At 35.3% G+C, this 9,085-nt stretch overlaps 1 pseudogene; it reads right to left on the bottom strand.

Annotated features, from left to right (window-relative positions):
• Positions 1-7,566: 7,566 nt before the first annotated feature.
• On the bottom strand, positions 7,567-8,304 carry LOC113196498 (transcription initiation factor TFIID subunit 9-like; annotated as a pseudogene).
• Positions 8,305-9,085: the final 781 nt, after the last annotated feature.

Below are 9,085 nucleotides of genomic sequence, written 5' to 3' on the forward strand. Positions count from 1 at the left end.
TTTTTCTCCTCCTCCTACTTGATTTTTTTGTAGTGCTGGGAACCAAACCCAGGCCCTCCAGCATGCAAGACAAGTTCCCTACCCCTTATGTGAACCCCCAGCCCTTTTCTTCTTTTAGAAGTCCAGCTTTATTAGAGTCACTTCTTTGTTGCACAGCTTAGTTATCAACCAATTCTTTGGGAAGGTATTGTGCTCACATACTTTGAACGTGTGAAGCTTCTGCCCTTGATAATATACTCGTGTGTATGTAGAAGAGCATGTTCACAACTCAAGTACTTCTTAATCTATCTCACCTTTTACTTTCTGCCAGGCTCCTGGGTCTCCCTTGCAAGGATGTGGTTTCTGAGCCAGCCAAGAATGTGTGTCTATCTACTCTTTCTATGGCTCTCTTATTTACAGGACCTGTCTGATAAAGTTCTGGATCATCCATGTGTATTCCAGCTAGGACTGTACCCTCATGGGAGCAAAACTGCAGGTTTGCCCTTTGTTTCCTACTGACCATGTTACATTCACTGATAACACTGTTGCCACTCTCTGCCAGCAACAATTTCCCAGACAGTTCTGTGTAGGTAAAACTACTGAGCTGGTGGAACTGGGGTATTGTGTCAGGGGAAGGAGGATGGGACCAAGGATACCATTGTTATTACCCAGAAATCGAGTGGCTTTCCATGTGTAATCACCTCTTAATATAGACTTTGTAATTGGTTAAACTTTAAAGCCCTGAAATGGATGTGTCTTACTTTTTTCCTTTTTCACCTATTTTAGGGGAGAAGATATCCTGACATTTTTATATTGACATTGATGGAATTCAATATTTTTTTAAATAACCATTTATTATGAAATAATTTTAGATTTATAGAAGAGTTGTAAAGATAGCATAGAGTTCCTGTCCTTTCCCCTCTTTTCCCCTTAACGTTAACATTTTATTTAACCATGGAATTAAGAAATTAATATTCATACAATCTTTAGGCTTTATTTGGATTTCAACCATTTTCTATCAGTTTCGTTTTCCTATTCCAGGACTGAATACAGAGTACCATATTTTATTTATGTTGCCATGGTATCTTGGTTGCCAATATATGAAGGACCTCAGTCATGAAAGACCTTGACAGTTTTGAAAGGCACAGGTCAGGTGTTTTGCACAATGTGTCCTAATTTGTGTTTTCTTATGACTAGACTGGGGTTTCAGTATGAGGAGGACTATTACAGAGGCAAAGTACCCATTTTTCCCCATAATAATGGAGCTTATGATATTAATGTGGCTCATTACCAGTGATGATAACTCTGATCATTTGATTACATGGCTGTGTCTGCCAGAGTTCTTCACTATAAACCTCCCATCTCTCTTTCTCTAGGCTTGAATCATTAGAATTGAGCCACTAATCCAGCTCACACTTAGGGAAAAGACATACCAAAGTTTGGAGATACGCTAAAACCACACAATAACAAATAATTTGTAAAATATACAAATGTTCTACTTCTCTTTAAAGTTTTGCTCACTAATTTTAGCATTTGTCAGTGAAGGATGGAAGCAGTGATTGTTACTGTGATGTCTAATGGTGATTTAAAAAAATACTAGTTATGTCTACATTTATTAATTAAAATTCCGTAGGAAAGATTTACCTTTATTTATAAGGGCATTTCTTTCATCCCGTTGATTTCACACACAATTCTCCATATTCACGATGAATTGTGCAACTCTGTGGCTTAAATGTGTCTGGAATACATTTTCCTCCCTTAGTAGCAAACTTCTTTTCCTTTAGGAATCAGTGAAATGCTCCTAGAATTAAGGGTCTATGCTCTTGATCACTACATTATTTTACTTCTCAGTACGTAGACTCACTTAGTTTATCTCTAACTTGAAATTCTGAGTTTTTTTTTCCTCCTTAGAAAAGTGCTTATATTTTATCCCTCAAAAGGTATATTGATGTCCTAATTCCCAGTGTTACAGACTGTGACCTTATTTGTGAGTGGTGTCACTGCACATGCAGTTGGTTAAGATGAAGTCGTACTGAATAGGGCAGACTTATAACCCACTATGATTTGTGTCTTTAGAAGAAGCAAAGAGACACACAAGGAGAACGCGCCATGTGACAGCAGAGGCAGAGATTGGGGTGATGCAGATGAAGGCCAAAGAGCACCAAGGAATTCCAAAGGACAAGGAAGGGGCCTCCCCACAAGTTTAGAAGAAACAAGGCCCTGCTGACACCTTGCTTTTGAACGCTCAGTTTCTAGAACTGTGACAGTATATTTGTCATTGTAAACCATCTGCTTTGTGGTACTTTGCTACAGCAGCCCTAGAAAACTAATATACTCTACCAAACAGGACAGTTTGGAGCAAAATGTGAAAAATTAAGTTAAATTTGTCTCAGACTCAGAGCATATAATTCTAAATTTAAAATTTGTTGAATGTCTTTTTAAAATTTTAGGAATAGAGAGAAATTCTGGCGCTTTTTTTTTGGCATAGAATTTTATTTAAAAGATTAGTTACTAAATCCAGAAGATCTGAAATAAATTCATGTAATCTGTCAGTGAGAACACATGCCATTCTAAAAAATATATAGAGTGTAGACTTGTGGTAAAGAGATATTTCCTAATATGGGCTTTAAATTACAGTTCAGATGAAAGGTAACTTCCTCTTGACATTACTGTGAAGTAAGAAATTTAGCTTGGAAGTGAAATAGCTAGTCCATGTGCCTTTAAAAACAGAAAGGTCATTCATAGAAACTAGCTTGTTTTAATATTTCCACAAAAAAACGATAAAAGTGCATATTTTCAAAGATGAATTTAGAAATTATTCTATTATTAATTCTAATCACTGAGCACCTATAGTACTAAATTACCTGTTCTTTAATTTAACCAGCATTTATTGATTATCTAGCATGTGACAGGCACTGAGCAAGAAATGGTACATATAAATGTCAATAAAACCATCTCATATCCTTTGTTTAATAATTAAAAGGCAATTCAAAGGGAGAAAAACAAAATAAAAATAACAGCAGTCATTAACGTTTACCATAATGTGATTTTTCTGGTTGAATTATAACTGGTTGAATCACACAGCTAAAAACAAAATAAACAAAAAGATCCCTTGCATTTCAGCAAATCCCATCAAAGTTTATGCCGAATAAAGGGAATTTAAACAACAATAAGAATAATTTGTATTTCAAAAACTATTTTGGATTCATTTTAGATCTGATCATTCAGAAGTAAAAACTACATTATTTAAGTACACTTTTAAGTATACTGTCTTCACTGATATGAAAATGCATAAGGAAATATATATATATAGGTGCTGGGGATTGAACCCATGGCCTTGTGCATATGAGGCAAGCACTCTACCAACTGAGCTACATCCCCAGCCCAAAATATTTCCATTAGTGCACAATTAACTCAGATTACTTAGGAAGAAGCCTAATGGGGAAGGTAGTACACTCTCAGAGAAAAATGAGGCAGGGGAGGCAGATAGAGGATGACTGGGGTTGATGAACCTAGGGTCACACATTTAAATGGTGACAGTGACAGTATTTGAACAAAGAGGGAGTAAATAATGCAGAAATTTGGAGGAAAAGAGAAGTAAATAGTAAAGTCCCCAAGGTAGGGCATGTTTACCATTTTAGGGGAATGGTAAGCAGGCCAGGGATGCTAAGACCCAGTGAGCAAGAGTGAAAGAAATAGGTGAAGTTGGGGAACTAGTGAATGGCTGGATTGTGTAGGACTTTGTTGAGCATCATAGGAACTTCTGTTTTATTCTGAGAAACATGAACCCACTGGAAAATTTGAGGAGAAAAAATAATGTGATTGTCATGGAAATGCTAATGTATGAACTACTAGGAAGAGACTGGTTTTCTCTGGGGGGCTTGAAGCCCAAGGGGAGAAAACTAAGGTAGGGAATCTAGTGTTAATTGTACCTCAGTGTAAGCCACTTTGTTTTCCTCCTTCGGTATGTTTAGAACCTTTCATGCAATGTACTTTTTTCCCCTTCTGTCACTAAATCACAGAGCTGGTTTCTGCTGCCCCAACACTATGTTTAAACTTGATTATAAGACACTGGTAGATATGATGGCTGTAATAACATCCTATCACCATTACACATAAAAGCTGATGATAATTACCATCCCATCTTGGCATATGCTGTATCATTTTCTGCAAAACACGTTTCTGTTACTTGCTGCTTTAGGAAACCAAATGTATTGAATTTTGGACATAACCATCAAGATATTATTTTTGAATATTTTATGTAGTAAGATTGGTAAAGAGTCCCTACATTAACTTTCTCAGACCAGTAAGTATACCTAGAAAATATTTTTTCAGAAACTGTTACATTTGATTGTTAATTTCTTTCTTGTTTTCTATCATATGTGAAAAAAATCCAAGTAACCTGTAGTGATCTATATACAAAATAAGGCATTGAGCCTAATGACCTTCTCTTAAAGTTTCAAATGTATAGTTTTGATTGTTGTATTAGATTATACAGTAAAAAAAATGTGACAGAATTTTGAGTACTTGTGAATTCATGTAAAAGACAGTTAATGAAATTCAGAATGAAAATAGGTTACTTGCATAGGCTCCCAGACAAAGCATCTCCGCACTCAAAATGATTCTAAACTTTAATTAGCCCAGTCTCAAGTTTTTGTTTGTGTATTGTTTTGTTTTTGTCAAAGACAAAGGGGAGAAAAAAGTCATCAGAAGACAAATAATTACTTTAAATAACAACCTTTTATATTCTTAGCTATTTTATGCATCGGGGCAAACAATTAGAACTCCAAGATCTATGGAATATAGGTTTTAAATAGAAAATGAAACTTCTGTTTTTCTTCTTTACCCATGTTAGAAATCAGTAATACACTAACATTATTTCCATTATGATTGGAAATAGCCTCACAAGTTTTCTTAAGTCACAAAACAGAACAAACGAAACGCCTCTACCAGCTGTCACTGATTATAGTGACTCTTAGGATTGAACCCTCTCATTATCCTTGACCTAGAGCCTGACTTCTCCACTGACATCATGAACAAGATCACTCTGTGCTTCATGGGGCAGTCTAGTTCACTGCAGGATGCCTCCCTGGTCTCTTCCCAGTGGATGCCCATAGCAACTACTCCTCCCATCACTACCTCCAAGAAATGCCAACTAAATCTTTTCAGGCCCATCCTTGTTTGAAACCATTCTCCTCAAGATAAACCTGATAAAGAGAAGGCACAAACCAAAATTCTTAAACTTGGTTTTCTAACGAGTTGTTTTCCGTTTTCTTACTTTCGTACTCAGGCATTATCTATCTCACAAATTCTGTCTAGGTGACCCTGATAGGGCACTGAAAAAAGACATTTGGATATTAAAAAAATCACCAATTTAATAAAGGTCTCAGTTGATGACATCTTATTAATGCACATTTTTAAAAATTGGGTAAAGGCATATATTTATCCACGTATCCTTAAGATCTTTCTCTATATAGGTCTATATAAATAGATTTCTCTCTGCTGACTGCCTTGAATCTTAACTGAATTCTCATATGTAGTTTTTAAAATTTTGATGCTTTGTAAATAAAAAAGAGGGATAGTGAAATCTCTGTAAGCAGTGTTGCATTTTGTCATGCTATTTTCCCTGTTTAAGAGCTTCTGTTGCTTTTAGAAAGCTAATGTCTAATTAAAAAATCTCTATGAACAAGGGTTTAACAGAACAATATTTATTCTCTCTTCAGTAAATCTATGGTTCTCCCCAACATAAAACTTCTTACACAATCAATGAAGTTCTGAGCCAAGAACAGAATCATAGTAAGTTGGAAGAAAAATTGAAATTTACTTTTTATTATATTAGTAACCATGGTAATGGAAGACCAATCCAACACTTTAAAAGTAGCACTTATGAAGGAAATTGGGAGGATTTTTATTTATTGAGATGCTTGCTAAATATAATATTATTACACTTGGAATAACAATTGCTTTGTTGCTGAACATTTTGGGCTTCAGTAAATTGACTTTTTACTTTTTCACCTTTTTCTCTTTTTCTTTCCAAAACTATAGACAGCTGCCAAAAAAAAAAAAAAAAAAAGAAAGAAAGAAAGAAAAAAGAAAAGTGAAAGTCTTTTAGAGACTATAGTAGTTAAAGAATAGAAATTAAAAAATAATGTTACAGAAATAGAACAAAGACTTAATTACTTTTAATTTTAATTGTGTTATATTAAACAATGCAAGTATATAGAATTAAATTGAATTTGTTAGCAAACTTTCTGGCAATCAAAATATTAACACATAAAATTGTTCTTTTATCTGAAATTATGTAGATCATTAAGCATAACATTCTGAAAATAACTTTCAGATTTCAGTTACTGAAACTGTATATGGAAATACCTTTTTTATATTAAACTGTATATTTGTGTAATCAAAACATTGATAAATTTCTCTTGCCTAATAGTACTTCTTAAAATGAAGCACGGAACTAACTTTAAGGGATTTTATGCTTTTATTTACTTCATGCACTGTATTCAGAGGGTTTTCTCACTAACTGAGGAAATTTTGGCCCAAGGTCTCCATTCTTCAGATGAGTCTGTGTGTTAGTTAGCTTTTTGTTGCTGACAAAATGCCTGACAAGAACAACTTAGGGGACAAGTTTATTTTGGCTTGCAGTTTCAGAGGTCTCAGTCCATGGTCAGGAGGCTCCATTGCTGTGGGCCTGAGATGAGGCAGAACATCGTGGTGGACGGTGGAAGGGGCTGCTCAGTTCATGGCAGCCAGGAAGGAGGGAAAGGGTGAGTGAAAGAAGAAGGAAGAGAGAAAGACAAAATTGGGCAGTAACAAACCCTTCCTGGGCATGCCGCCAGTGACCATTTAGCTATCAATAGATGAATCCATCAAATGGTCAGAGCACTCACAATCCAGTCATTGCCTAAAAGCCCCACCTCCGAACCTCGTTGCTTTGGGGACCATGATTTCAACACATGAGCCTTTTGGGGGACATTCCAGATCCAAACTAAAACAAAATACAATAATACATTGTTATAAATATTACTTTTATAATATATGCCTTTTAAATAAGCTGGGGAAAGAAAGGAAAACAAGCATACATCCACAGAATTTGTTAATTTTAACCTTCCTTATTCCTTTCATGTTTTCTTCAGGTTCAACTCTGAACCTCTTTTGTGGGACACTCCAGATCCAAACCATAACAGCTGCCTTCTATTCCCTTGCCTGGCCTGAAATTCAGGGGTTGATGGATTGAATAATCAAAGCTATAATTCATCGCTTTCAATGTATACGTTGAATATATTTGAATCTGATATTTGTATCTCCTGAAACTATATTTAAACTGCGATTCTCAATGACTTTCCATTCAATGTCAGAAAAATTATCTTTTTTTCCTTCAATGAACAACTTTATTTTTTACATATAAAGGATAACGAAAAACCATTACTAATCCTACTGAAGAAAATCCAACATTTCAATTGATTTGCTCATTAAATACTATTTAAGAAATTTTCTAAAATATAATTTGAAAACATCCAGCATGTGTCTTTAATTTCAGTATAATGGATTCAAGACTGAATATACAGGTTACAGGCATCAGAACTAGATAACAAAATTATCATAGTAGTCGTCATCATCATCTTCATGTTTTCTTTTCAACGCATTTGATGTTTCATTGGCAGTATTTTGTGATGATACCATATTGGTAATAAGGATGTGTTTGTATTAAATTAACAATGGATTAACTAGAATACTCTGAATTGCTGATGTTGCAGGAATTGGGCCTTACAGCAGGGAATTGTAAATCTGGTTTCTGTACTATAAACCTTTGCCCCATAAGAGTCACTGGAGTCCCTACTTTAGTTGAAACAAACATAGTTTGTGTGGGTTTTGTGCCTAGGGTGGGAATACTTGGTCTGCTAGTAACTGAACTAACACTTAATCATGAAAATGTTATTCTTGCAGTAGAAGTAGATGCCCCCCACTTTTTTGGGTAAATATTTGAGCCTATAATTTAGAGCTGTTAAGCAATATCAATTAGGTGGCAATGTAGAACTGAATAGCTTGATAAATAGTAAAGGGGGTTGATTTCTTTGCTTTGCAATATCTAATAAAAAGTATCTTGGGAGAGGAGAGGTAAAGGCTGGTCAGCTGGACACTGCATTGCCAGTGGCACATCATTTGCATCAACTGTATCATTCTAAGCATGGCTAGGACTTTAGCATCATCTAGAACTGTGGTCACATATTGGGAGGCAAACTTCAACATCTGGTTCATATTCTGAATAGCAATATCCTTCAGTACCCGTGCATCTCTTGGCATACTCCTGGGAGAAGACATCTTGTCGAACTCCGTGATATCCCACCATCAAGCTTCTCAAGCTAAATCACCCACATTGATGTATTTCCATCCTGATCTTGATGCAAGTTCTTTGCCTAGTGTGCTGTTTCCAACTCCTGGAGTATCAGTGAGCAGAATGTTCAGAAACAACATAGTCCTGCACCTATACGAGTGCGTCAGCTCACTGCTCTGCAGTCCAGAGCACTACCAGGAGGAGTCGCAATGTCAGAAAAACTCCTTGAGATAATATAGGTATTTTCCTTTCATTGCTAAATTAAAAAAAAATACTGAGCTTCAAAAAGTGAAATGTGGTACAATAGCATAGATGAAGCCAAAACTCTGGGGAGCTAATTCTCCCCTCATTTTCTCTGTGTGACAGCATATACACACAATCTCTCTCTTTCTCTCAAGAAAAAAAATAGATATCTCCACTTTATACAAACATATATGACCATCTTTTTGCTTCCTCTTCTATTTTAACTTTTATTTAATGGGTTGATAACACATTGAAGTTTTCGAAATAGATTATTCAGAACTGCTAAGTTTCCTTTTATAGAGAAGCTTATATAGTCACTTGATAAATAATCTGTTTCACATTTGGGTCTCAAAAATAAAATAAAAAAGTATTATCCTAACATGCATAGTTATTTTACTGAATGTCCTACTTTGCTTGAGATAGTATAGATTTATGCTGATTGTCCTGGGTGATGGTTATAGCATTCCTATTACATCCCAAAGTATCTTGGCTTGAAGGGTAAAGTGAATGGTTCAAAACTTCTTG

This window comes from Urocitellus parryii, chromosome 3, assembly GCF_045843805.1.
Source record: "Urocitellus parryii isolate mUroPar1 chromosome 3, mUroPar1.hap1, whole genome shotgun sequence".
NCBI classification, from domain to species: Eukaryota; Metazoa; Chordata; class Mammalia; order Rodentia; family Sciuridae; genus Urocitellus; species Urocitellus parryii.